This window comes from Chaetodon trifascialis, chromosome 16 (assembly GCF_039877785.1).
Source record: "Chaetodon trifascialis isolate fChaTrf1 chromosome 16, fChaTrf1.hap1, whole genome shotgun sequence".
In the NCBI taxonomy this organism is placed as follows: Eukaryota; Metazoa; Chordata; class Actinopteri; order Chaetodontiformes; family Chaetodontidae; genus Chaetodon; species Chaetodon trifascialis.
In genome coordinates this window covers 17,924,423-17,937,697 of record NC_092071.1, presented here as the reverse complement: position 1 = coordinate 17,937,697, position 13,275 = coordinate 17,924,423, and the positions used below count along the sequence as shown (strand labels likewise).

At 41.3% G+C, this 13,275-nt stretch overlaps 1 protein-coding gene across 2 annotated transcripts in view; it reads right to left on the bottom strand.

The window, feature by feature from the left end:
• nlgn2b (neuroligin 2b) overlaps positions 1–11,538 on the bottom strand; it is a 61,341-nt gene extending 49,803 nt beyond the window's left edge. Inside the window, exon 1 of one of the 2 annotated variants that reach the window (XM_070982253.1) lies at positions 10,675–11,538. The gene's annotated coding sequence lies outside the window, so the exon portion shown is untranslated. The remainder of the gene's footprint in view (positions 1–10,674) is intronic. The other variant, XM_070982254.1, reaches the window with a different exon arrangement.
• Positions 11,539–13,275: the final 1,737 nt, after the last annotated feature.

The following is a 13,275-nucleotide window of genomic DNA, read 5'->3' as shown; positions in this document are numbered from 1 at the left end:
TAATAATGATGATGATGACAGTGATCTGAAATGATGCTGACGCTTGTTATAATGTGTAGAACAGATGATGAACCTGTGGGAGGCAGCGTGTTCTAAATAAAACTGCATGTAAATGTTGAATAAAAGTTTATATGAGCCTTTGTCCAAATATTATGTCATTGCAAGATGACACTTTGCAAAAGGATGAATGAAGTCACATTTTTTTAAACCACATGGTTGGTCCCATTGTAGATCTAGAAGAATTTTGCACATGTTTTCCACTGACATAATGAATGGCCATAAATATATTCCATATGTAGATGACTTTTAGCTCAAAGTTGAAACTTCTAAAAATAAGAGCCCATTGTGTGCAGCACCACCTCACTCTGTAACACTTAGACAACTTTCCTGTGTATCATCTTATTGACGTATTTGGTCAGAAGTAGCGATGTTGGTTTTGTCAGTATTGCCTCATACTGGTCTTTTCTTGAGAAAAACAGAAACATTGAGTAAATCACAAGAGAGCTCAGACCATGAACTCCCTCCTCTCAAAGTCCGGATCGCTGCCGCTTCTTTCATTAAGTTAAATGTTTAATTGTCCAATATAGAAGATATCATGCATGAGAGAGTTAAGAGGTACAATGACTGAGCTCCACTGGGTTGAAAGAATTGCGAGGGGAAGTGGAAAGTTGAATGTGATTGATTTTAGCCTTTGGACTGCAGTGCTTGGAGTTATTTTTGATACGATTACGCCAACACGTTATTGTCTCCCTTTCTGATTTTATGTATATCCTTCTTTAAATATCTGGCATTCGCCCGACTCCCTCTGCTGTGGCAATGCGCTGTAGTCCAGCAGTATCTGAAGAAATTAATAATTCAAATGTTTTCAGTGAGGCCGGAATAACCTGCGTAGTTTTTTTCACCAGCCTTTTTTCTCGAGCTCTCTATGTGTACAGTAAGTGCAGTCACTCCCGCAATGTTAACAGGGGATCCCAAGAATAACAAATTCATGTTTTTGTTTTGCTGTTTTCTCTTTTCATATCATTGCAGTCAAAGTGGCCTTGTTGCATTATAGTGAACACCATAAACAGCAGCTGAGACAAAAGCGGTCCCTGACATTCTGATACGTTTTAGAAAAACAGAGGAAATTGAGATATTTAAAACAATTGAAGCAAATTTGTTTAGAGGATTAGGATTTAGTGACACATCAATGTGATTAGCAAAATAACATTTGCCTTTTTATTAAGCTCAGCTAGAGTCCGTCTCTATTGTTAACTAACTCGGAGATTTCAGCGAATGCAGCTGCGATGCAGCTTCAAAGCGTTTCAGAAGGCTGATTTTGTTGACTTGAGATTTTGCTAATTTGGTCATTTTTCCTTGATGTTTGTTCTTCTGCCATGGGTACGTAGACTGTGTAGTTAAATGTTTTTGTTGTCTGTTTTAATTGTGTTTATTGTTGATAAACGGTCACAAGTCTGCACAGGGTGTTTTATTTTGAAAACTGACTGGATTTTCCTGTTCTTGGTTGGCTCGATCTGCTTTTACTGTCGGTGTCAATCATTCCCGCAGCGCTTTCAGATTGCCTACCTACGAACAATGAATTCACAGGATGTTGTACTTTTGTCTCACTGATAACAGCCTCACTGTTCACTGCTCACACTCTTCATATCAAAGTTCAGTTACTGTTAATGCAAACAAAGCATCCTGCTAACAAGGAGTGGCTTTTATTGTGAAGAAACCACAGGAAATGCAATATACTTGTCACCATAGTTCGCACTGACATCAAAAATGCCTGATGAAAGTTACATTTTTTACACTTTCTGATAGCAGATCAGCTTTAAATATTGCAGCGAGTCAAGGAAGAGTCAGGAAAAGCCACAGTGAGCTGTTAGATGAAGAGCTGCAGGTGACAGACTGCACACCTCCACCTTCTCACCTAGGTAACCCGCATGCCGCGCCGTGCACAGCATGGCAAGATGGAAAGAGTCCAATCACTGACTGACTTCTTAATTAAAACAACGTGAGTGTAAACGGATTAAGCAGCTCCTTTTCTGGTGTTTTCCTGTTGTTTTTCCAAGAGTGTTTGCTGTATTGTTGAACTGCACTTGCTGTTACCATGGTTACCACAGGTGTTGCTAAATTGAGGCAACAAGGATTACTACTTTAGATGTTTTAGTTGCCAAGCCTTGAAATGTCCTTTGACCACAATCGTCCCCTGTCCTTAACCATAGCGTAGCTGCCATGTGCAGATATTGTAGATCACCGAATGTAATCAAAGGTTCGAAAAATCATCCAGTATTGACGGTCCTGTCCGAGGGCTGCAGGGTCAGTATCATTAAATCAAAAATATCTGTTTGCTTCTTTGCTATTTGCAATGTGTTTTCTCTTACATCTACAGGAGAGCATTGTCGTACAGTATGTTTCACAGAAAAATTATGAAAATATGCCAACAAAACAGACAGTGGAATCTGTGACGCTGTTTGAGACGCAACGCATTATAAATCATGTGTTATTACACTATGGCAGAAATCAACAGACACACAGAGCAATCAGCATTATACAAGTTTGTCTGCAGCCATGATAAAGACCCTTTAAACCTCATATAGGTGGGAACATTGTGCAGACGGGATGAGGAATGCGTACTATAGAGGATCAATCACACATTAAGACCGAAAAAATTCCCATGCTTTATGTGTGGGAGATAGCAGGTGCACTATGTTTGACCACAGGCAATCATAATAATAGCTAATACAATCATCTACAAGTCATGCAGCTGGCCCTGCAGCTACGCACTGCTCATCTTTTCAGGAAGGGGGGGAGGCAGACTGGTTTCTTTTTCCAGCCAGAGGAGTTCAGCAACACATCGTGGAACATAAGTCTGCTTTACTGTCTCACACTGGGGGTATTCTGACTCAGGACCATCATTCATTTGAGTAAATACACACGGTTTACTTTGCCATGCTCTTCCAACACAAAACGGCTGGTGAAATTTAAATGTTGCCTTAAGAGGACTGTCACGTTCAGTGGAAAGTGTACCATGACAGATGGGCTGGCTGCATCGATGATGTGGAAGTTAGCTTAAGCAGAGCACAGAGAGGCACTGTATATGATGTACGCTGCTGAAATGATCTGTATGCCCAAAAGTGTTGAGAGGTTTCCTTCCTCCAAAGGCTCTGAGGTAAGCTGAATAAAAGATGGAGAATGTAATTTGGGTTTCAATGCCAACAGACAAATCATTCAAAATAAGAGCACTTCAAAAAAACATGCAAGACTTTGCAGCATTTGCAATCAATTTAATCTTCTTCTGTTCTGTAATTAAATACTCCTACAAATACAATGTGTAAAATATTCCAATAAAAACTAACTAATCTTAACAATAAAAAATTTCATCAACACCAACTACCTACACAAGCTGACACTGAAACCTCAAAGTAAAATCAGCCACCATGCAGCCTCATTAATCCTGACAAATGGATAGAAAGAAAGCCCAAAATGCAGCGACATGAAGCCTCATGTTGGTTCAGGTAGGACACTGGGTTCCTGCGCGCCATCAGATGATCAGTATCAGCTGACTCTTACTATTACCTATCAGATTAAAACAAGGTAATTAGGTGGTATTGATAATCTGACAAGCTCACACTCTCGCTGATGTGATTCTTCGTGTCACTGCTTCAGTTACGGGTCGCGTGTCATGTGGACTCCCGCGTGCTGCTTGGAGTGCCGTCAGAGCATTTTCCCCCAAGTGCATCCGGACGTTTATTTGCAATAAATGGGCCTGAATCCTTTGATGTAAGTGTCTGACTGCACTGCCTGACATTTTGCAAGAGCAGGGTACAGTGTAGTGGTCTTAGTAGTCCAGAATGGGGTTACATTGGTTGTGCTCATGTGAACCTGCTTAGAAATCAGCTGTATGGTCTAAAAGCCTTCACTACAACTGACCTTGACGTTCACCAAGTTCAAGTGATTTGACAAAATGTTGGCTGCAATGGCAAAATGTAACATGATGGTGCTATGAAGTTTACACTGGGCCTTAATTTGCAACAGAATTGCCACAACAGTAGATTTACTCGCCGGGGCAAACTACATCTTACTACTTTTTCATGTTGAGTTCAACTTCAACATGCAGATTTGTTCTACTAACAAAGAGCTGACGGTCCTGACAGCGCTTATCTTTGAGGGAACAGAGAGCCGGAGAGCCCAAAACAGCAGAAGCTATCACACCTTGTTAACACATCGCTCCATCCACTTCTATTTAACCGTCTCTGTCGCTGTATAAACGCCTCCAAGAGGAATGGCTTTCAGATAATTATGAGACAGACGTCGGTAGATCAAATATTTTTTCCTTGAATAAACTGTGTGACTGTTAACATCCAAGCCATCTTTGCTTAGTGACAGTAAGAAAGCAAGCTGTCTGGCTTGGAGAGCTCACCCCCCCTACAATAACTCTTTATTGAATGACATGTTCAATCCCGAAAATGAAATTCCTGGGGGAAGTAAATGGCGCAGCACAGGGAAAATAAAAACCTCTTACAGCTATTATGATTAACCAGTGCTAGCCCAACTGGCGTGTTAGTGGTTAGCTCACCAGCCTCAGTGGTACGCCAAGTATGCCTGAGAGAGCGAGTAGTCACGACATCGGCAAGCTTCTACTGTATGTTGTGGGAACACACATTTGCAAAGACGTGCAGGTGAATTTCGCTGTGCCACTTCCTTCCGTTTAGTATGCATGTAGCATGGCACCATTATCAAAGAGGGCACGCGGCGCTCATGTATTAAAGAAGCCTGTCCGGGCTGGATTTGCATGAACTCTATCAAAGCACAAAAGGTCTCCGGGCCAGTGTTTACAAAAGTTTTTTTTTATTCTATCTTGCTAAACTGCCTTATTCTACCTTGTTTTACGATGCTGACTTTCATTTCTGAAATTCCACTCTGAGTCCCACTGTACTATAGTACTGATCTCATGCTACTTCCCTAATATAATAACACATTTCAGGCTTAATTAGAATTTCTTATGCAAGAGGAAATGGATTTCGTGAAATAGGTCATAGGAAGTACTGTAAATTAGCCAATTTGAATTTTATTTTTTCTTTATTTTTTAGGTAATATAAGACCTATTATTGTCCAGGAAGTTCTGTTTTAATCTGCGTTGACACTGCTGGACTTTTTTTTCCAGATATCTGGGATCATCAGAACTTTTCTACAACACCCTACTAGTGTTCTGGTATATAAAGGCAAACTCAGCAGCTCAGAATCCATTGCGAAGCCCAGACACGGATAAACCAGATGCATCCAGCGAGCTGTTGGAAAACACTGACTATACGGGCCGTTTGTGATGTCTGTTTTTTTGCTTCAGCACAGCAGTTACTTGTACCTTAAGTTAAAGGTCAAGCACAGTACATGGTTTTACTTGGAAACACCAAACATTGTAATGAAATCAAAACAAGAAAAAGGTTGCAATTTTCATATTTAAACACATTTCCAATTCAAGGTTTCCAATGTTTGCCATTTGCAGTGATGTGTCAAAGCTTGCTATTGATGGGTTTTTTTTCCTGCTAAGTGTCTAATTTTCCACACACCCCCCCCCCCTTTTTTTATTTTATTTTAACTGTCTGCTCTCCGTGTTTATGGCAATAATGAATAACCTACTGTTTCCACTAAAAACAGCTCCATCAAGAGCTGACTGTGGTTCTGAGGTGGATTTCTCTACTTTGGACAACAGGATGTAATTCTGTCATCACATACTGTGAATGTATTTATACGCTTGTCTTTGCACCTTTCTGACAGTATGACATGAGCTTTTTTTTTTTTTTTAAATGTTCATTGAAGACAAAATGCCCACCATTTTCAACGTCAGGTGGAATTTGAAAAGGCTTTTCAGGCCCCAGTATTATTCAGGGTATTACTCATTTCAGTGCTTGTCAGTGTTTGCCTCAGATCTATGTCTTAAAATGTCTGTGGATTACGTTGTCTAACATCTTAGTACTTTTGATATAATGACTCAGACAACTCGCAGAGCCTGTGACTACACTACACATGCTCTCTCTTTTTGTTTTTGGTCAATGTATGTCCACCTTGGCTCATTTTATTTAGCCCCTAATTATGTCACCGGCTTTATTAGCTACAGCTACAGTGAGATTCCATATGCCAAGCACCAGACAAGAGGGACATACCCTGGTGTCTTTTTTTCCACTGTGCTATCATGTTCCCATCTGAAACTCTAGAAACTATGACATTTAACTAACAATAAGTGGGCTGCCTCCCAAATTCATCATGTTGGCTACATTTCAAAGTGCATATCTTTCCAGTTCACATCAGCGCTGCCCACCCTTTTCTAAAGAGCACCGAGGTGAATTCAGATCAGTGTAGTTCCACGATACGCTGCCTTTGCTTTAAAGAACACATGCAAGATTTGAATGGCAGCTCTGGCTTGTGTATCACTGCCCAAAACATATCAGAGATTTCAAATGTTACAGCTGCTTAATGGATCATGTCTGATGAAGCTGAAGGGTGGAACTCTGCGGTTCAGGAAAGGTCACGGGTACCGTTTTTTAATGGGCTCGGCCTCCGTCGCTAAGAAAAGGCACATTAAATGACCAGATATTTGAATGGGGTTTGGTGTGATATTCTTCCCAGACTTCACAAGACAGGACAGCACTTATCAGGGCTTATATCTCATGGATGACTGTTATGTGATATTGTTCAAAGGAGGTTACACAAGATGGTTACCATGGCATTTGCACAGGCGTTTCTCCAGCTTTACTTTGCTCACGGATAATGGGTCAGGTCAAGCTATTCTCCTGTTTTTCTCCTCCTTGGTCGTGATGTGGCTGAGTGCTGGGTCATTCTATCCTGCCTTTTCTCTGACTTGACATCTTCACACAGAAATTAAAATCTCCAAGCCTCCATTGCGGCAGCTACACCATTAAGTCAGAATACAGTAAATGTTTTATGTAAAGATGTTGTAGCTTGGTGAGAAAGTAGGCTACTCGGATGGAGGGAGGATGTATGGATAGTAACAGCTGCCAAGCCTCCAAGCTGCTCAAATATAAGACAATCTGGGTTGGATTTTCATGCTGTCTGGGGCTTCTGCCGAGCTTTTTGTGCTCCCTGATAATTGTACAAACTCAAAAAAAAACACAACATGGCAGTGCTCAGAATCTAAAAAGTAATCTAAAAATGTTTATGTGTCTGATCTTTGTGCTAAAAATGTGCAGCTTTCTGCACGGACTGGTTCCTGGTGCAGCAGTGATGCTATAGGTTATATCCAATCGCAATGCCCAATCTCTCAGTCCAACAGATTGTGAAGCATGTTCTTGATACAGCTCTGAGAGCTCGGGAAAGTCCCACACTAAAAGAAATGGCAAGAACACAAGGGCTCTCCTGTGGACTTTTTGAGCCCTTGAAACACACTTTTTGTAAGTGCACAATACTGCAGGGTCTCCTTAAGGGACCGACACACAATTCATAGTGTTGTAACATGAGAAACAGGAATGGCACAGTCACTCCAGGTTAAAAAAAAAAAAGAAAAAAAAAAGAATGATGGAAGATACTAGCAATGAGGGCTATCCTGTACTTTATCCCACGAAGATCAATTTTGGAGGCCCTTGCATTAATGTCATGCACACACACCAGTGGCATCCATTACATTCTGTGGGGTTCAATGTTTCATCTACAAAGTGGACAGACTGGATCACTGTTAGCCAAACATCCACTGGCTTAGACTGACTTTAGCAGTGATAGGTGCAGAGATGGTGTTCAGTCACAACAGAGAAGCTCCCCAACCTCCTCTCTGCTGTTCTTCCATTAAAAGCACGTGGCAAAGGCGCTTCAAGTGCAACTGTATTATATAAGAATATACAGAATCATGTGAGAATATATCAGATTTTTGCACTTTTCAGAGTAGGAATGCATCATTGCTTGGGGACCACTGTTTTCTTCAGTGTGGCCTCTTCATGTGTTGGCAGCTCAGTGACACTGTAAAGTTTGTAATGCATTTGATATGAGGAGTTTTTAACACATACTTAGACACAGCTTGTTTTACAGCAGAAGACATTCAGCGGCAGCAACATAATTTGTAAAGACAGAGACATTAGTGTCCACAGCGTGAAAGCGTACTTTTAAAATGGACAGCGACAAAAAGCAGCGACCAAACCACAAACTGTGCAGTTCAAAGTACATGTAGGCACGGTTTGGAATAAAATGAGTGTAGCCCCCTTTGACAAATACAACTTAAGCCCATTAAAACATTTCTTAATCATGCTTTTGTTTCTACTCAAGAGGCCACAGCTAAATTAATGACACTTCAGCTCACCATCACTTGTCAGCCAGGTTTTAGAAAGCACACCCTATGGCTGTGGTGGTTCAGTGCAAGCAGCCTATGCCCATGCAGCAGCAACCAAGTCCCTCTATGAGCTCACTCAGTCTAACAGCAAAGCTTGTTGACTCAGTGGAACAGCAAACTTGTTTTTCGAATGGAACAACTGTATTCATCCACACAGCACTGCAGCATCAAAGAGCGGACCAAAAGACCAAGTCATGTTCTTTTATTACTATGAACTGCTTCTGAAGTATGCTGCGTGCACTTCAGTCCATTCCCACCCACTGCACCTTTGTTATATCAGTAAGCAGCAAAAAAAAACAAAAAAACAGGAAGATGCAAACCAAAATGTCACATATCAAAGTCTTAATGATGACTTCAAGTGTTTCATTTGTTTTACTTGTTCAGATCCATAAAGAGGTAATCAATTCAAAATTAAGCTTTAACCAAATATGTAATAAAAAAGGACCACAGTTAAAATACCCATGAGGCTGGGACGGCTGTTTAGCTACTGTCCTACAACAAATGGACATCAAACCTGTCCTCCGGTAAAAAAAGCTGTGGTGGAGAGGACATTTCTCTGAACACGCTCTGACACGTCACCCCGCTCATCCGCAAATCAGCCAAGCATACCTCATTTAACACTAACACGTTTTGTTCTGGACTGTAAGTCTCCACTTCGTGTTGTCATTCAATCCATTAATCCGCCATTCTTTCTTTTTTATTCCATTTATCTTTTCCATTTTCTCTCAGGAGACCAAATGACTTGTGCTCACCACAATATTAGCTTTGCTGGCCCTTTACTGTAGCTTACTGGATACAGTAATCTGGGAATGGTGGAGTCACAGTATCATTTCTTGGATATTAAAACAAATGCTGGTGGTTTTAACAGTTAAAGTATGTGTATTACAATTATATACTGTGACTGTTGATGATGATGTCACTGAACTAACATCCTTCAGTATGGTAAAGAATCACCATTTACTATAATTTGCCACCAAATCTTCCAGGCCCACTGGTTAGTGAGTAACTGGAAACATAATGGATCAATTTCAGGAACAGATAATGAAATTATTAGCTTGAAAATAATAAATGTTCCAAAAATACTTTTATATTTGGGGTTCTGGGCTCAGTTCTGCCAAACAGGTTCCATTCTGCCATGTATGGAATGACATCTGGATCAAAAATGCACTGAATTAGGCAGATATACGGCTGATACAGTCTGAAACCCATGCAAGTCTTCAGCCATGTTCTGTTGTATTTGCACAAGTGTCCAAATGCCAGTAACCAGGCTGACATGATGCTGGCCTAAGAAAGCAATCACAGCTATACCAACAGTACATGAACACGAGCGATACCAAATTCTGCAAGTCTACAAAATGACTTTATTGGTTTTCTGATGGATCTTAAATGTCACTCCTCCATAGCTACAGGCACCGTGTCTGCGGGAAAAACACAAACAAACACATTTCATTCCCCTAAAAATGAAAATATACCATTTCTCATCCATGACCTGTCAGAACAGAGGTCCTGTTGTCTGCCATTAACTGAGCACTGCCCAACCACCACTGAATATTAATGGAGCCTTCGCTGGATCATCAGAGTGTGTGCATTTAATTCACAATCCTATCTGCATCTTCTCCGGCACAGGCTCTGTGTGTCTGTGTGAGCGTTTGTGCGAACTCTGTGTGTGTGTGTGTGTGTGTGTGTGTGTGTGTGTGTGTGTGTGTGTGTGTGTGTGTGTGTGTGTGTGTGTGTGTGTGTGTGTCTCAGAGCTGTTGTGGGGTTGGTTCATTAGAGAGGACATCTTCTGAGTTCAAGGCCTGTCACACACTCTGGTTGAGATTAGTTACATTGCATCATAGCAGCATGTGTGTCTAATTAAGCGGCAATACAGCCATCAATAAGCGCAATAAGAGCACGATTAAAGGAGTCTATACCTTCACAACCAAGGGGAACAGGACACCATTGGAGCCCAAGTGAGCCACACTGCCGCTGCTAATAATAATGAACAGTCTACATGATGAGTTGGTTCCACTTAAATCTCCTGAATAACATCTTGTTAGCAGCTAAAGCGACAGAATGCCGATGCTGGAAGCACAAAGTGGCCTGATCATGTTAAGATGTGACAGCTTATCAACAGGCAAGGCCAATCGAAGGCTCCCGCTGGAAGGAAGAAAATATGTGCTATAGCAACAAAGTGGCACGAGGATTTGCACTGAAATCTCATTCCCCCCAATTGTGACAGTGCGTCAAGATGGATAACGTGCGCATTGTGCGAAGTCACCAAAGCGTACAGATTGCGCACACATGAAGCCCATGACAGACAGAAAAACCTCCAGTCACGTTTAGGAAGTGGTGGTGAACATACGGCTTACCTAAAAGACTCGATGCGAGCACCGGAATTATGACGATGACGATGATGATGGCCCGTCCATCTAAACACGATTCTTCTGTTCTATGCTCTGCCGGCGTGTCGATGGGCTTTTAACTAGGCCATTTCTTCCCTGGTCGCAATTATTTCTCAGGAGGGTAACGCGTCGCAGGCTTTCGCACATCGGTACACCTCCTCGGTGTCTGTCTTTCTCTGGCTTCTCCAAAAAAAGCACACCTCATACTGCCCCCTCCTCCTCCTCTCATCCCTCTCTGACAACACCCTGCTCTGTTCCTTATCCACAGATTTTTTGGACTTTAATAACACTGAGATGCGGCGGCGAGTGTGATTCGAACAGGAGGTGGAGGAAAAGGCGCTCGGAGTGAAATAAAAGCGTAACGCTATAGCGTCAAGACTGCGCGCGTTGCCTCAAAAGTCAACGCAGTGATCTGTCCTCTTTTCCCCGCTTGTCCATGCTGATGATAATCCACGGTATCTGCCCCACTGCACCGCCACGGCCTTAAAAAAACGGGAAAGGAAAAGAAAAAAAAGGAAAAAGAACCCAAACACGGATCACTTGACTTAAAATGAGAAACAGCGCTCTTAAGACACCCCACAAAATCAGGTGTCCAGATCTCCTCTGTGCGCGCTTGCGTGCTGCTCTCTCTCTTGATTTCACTTCTTGGTATCTGGCGCTCTGAACAGAAAGTAGAGACTCAGAGAGAGAAAGAGCGCGGGGATCTTCCGTTTGGCCTTCATGGTTTTACAACAGCGCCATAAATGCTTTCAGTATGAGGATGCAGTGATATGATTTGGAAGCCCGGAGCCTGCTGAAGAGGATCCCGCGGCTTGCGCTCCAGCTGCCTCCCTCTCTCTCTCTCTCTCTCTCTCTCTCTCTCTCTCTCTCTCTCTCTCTCAGTGCGGTCTCATCGCCTCTCTCGCTTATAGGACACCACTTGCAATATTTCAATCTCACAGCTAGTTGTCATGACGAGGAGGTGCGACGCGCAATTCAATGAACAGGCGCTTGCTGTGCTGAAGTCGTCGTGAGAAAAAAAAGGGACGGGGGGGGGGGGGGGGGGGGGGGAAATGTGCATTTGGAATACTGGCATCTGCTTTGAGTGCGTTTTGACGAGGGTCTGCACCAGGCTGACGTCAGATGTTTTTTTTTTCTTTTTGGCGCCAGACATCGGTGCGTTTCACAGCGTCAGAATATCATACTGACTTCTAGTCATAAGCAAGTAATCATAAAAAACATGTTGATACATGCTACTGCTACTACTCATAATATTCTTATAGTATATATTTAAATATTTCCATATCATATATGGAAAATAAGTATTTATTTTGGTAACATTTCCCATATTTTCCAGTCATTTCCTTTAAAGTATCTAATATTCTTGTACATGTGCATGAAAGATTCTGGAGAGGGCTATGTAATTTTTCCTAATTTTAGGATAAAACAAGTGTTTAGTGGGTACTTTCACTTAAACCTGCATTAATTGATTTGGCCATCTGGGGGCAGTAAAAACAAGCTGCAGACACAACACTGACATATCACTTTTTAATTTGATATGGGGAAATTGTAAGTTATTAACACATTTTTATGAGTTATTAATGCATTATTTACACATCCAGCAGACAGGAAGCAGCATTACACATTGTATCCACCTAGTGAATGTAAGCACAGTCCAATATTCATTCTGTTTTTAGCTCTGTTTTGCTCTCCACCAATTCTTGAGGGAAATTTCTGGTTTTTCAGCTGCTAAATGTGACACTACGTTTACCAGTGGCAGGTAGTTTAGTGCTGGACAGGTAATATTAAGTAGAGTTTTAGAGCTTTTTCTCGGACAGAATCATATCATTTGCTAATAAAAAGTGGAAAACACAGAATATCATGGAAATTTCCAAATGTGGATGACATTTATCTAGATTTCCCTCCCATTATAAGCATCTTTTCAGCGTGCCTATGTTGAATGAATGGAGAGAACAATGCTGTTATGTTTTGGTGTTTCACACACAAAAAGTCATGTTGAAGAGGTCCTCAGAGACAGACAGGCAAGAGCTCATCACTTCAACAAACTCTCAGAAGTACAACACATCAGCAGATGCAAGAAGAGAGGCTGTTGGAGAGTTCGTCAGATATTCTGAATGAAAAAATGGAAAAGCTACGTCATTTTTAGTCTAGCATTTTAAAAAACTTAACCTGTGTGCTCGCTTCATAGCGAGGCAGTCCTGCACAAGTTTAGTTTGATAAGAAATAGTGTTGTTATAACAAATACATTGATATTAATTACATTCTGAACAATTTCTTATTGAAATTCTATTCTAACACACGATTACTGCAGTAAACGTGTGTTAGAATAAACAAAATGACAAAATGTGCTTAATTTATGAAACACAAAAATCAGAAAAATTTAAATGAAAAAGACAAAATTTTGGAAAACTTAAAACTGAATCTGGAAAGAAAAAAATCAAAAGGATCTCATAGTATCCTAGTCGCAGGCTGTAAAACCAAAACAATGGGCTGAAAGATGGTAAAATGCTCTGAATGGCTGCAGACTAGATTGATCACCAATAGCGCCACTTTTTACAACCAAGCAGT